Here is a 224-nt window from a genome sequence, read left to right on the forward strand (position 1 = left end):
CTTAACACTACAAATTAACCTCAAGGTTATTAGGTTATTGTCCTGGGTTGATTATGATGTTAAATTGTATCCCCATTCGTCCACCTAACCCAGACACAGGTTCTGTATTCTTAAAATTCCATCTGAGAGTAAAAGTGAGTGGAAAAGAAGCACCAAGTCTGTTATCAGACTGCACTTGCTCCCCCCGCATCGGGAGTTTTGACTACAGCACAGACAGACAACAA

Source organism: Cyanistes caeruleus, chromosome 6, assembly GCF_971803275.1.
Source record: "Cyanistes caeruleus chromosome 6, bCyaCae1.hap1.1, whole genome shotgun sequence".
In the NCBI taxonomy this organism is placed as follows: Eukaryota; Metazoa; Chordata; class Aves; order Passeriformes; family Paridae; genus Cyanistes; species Cyanistes caeruleus.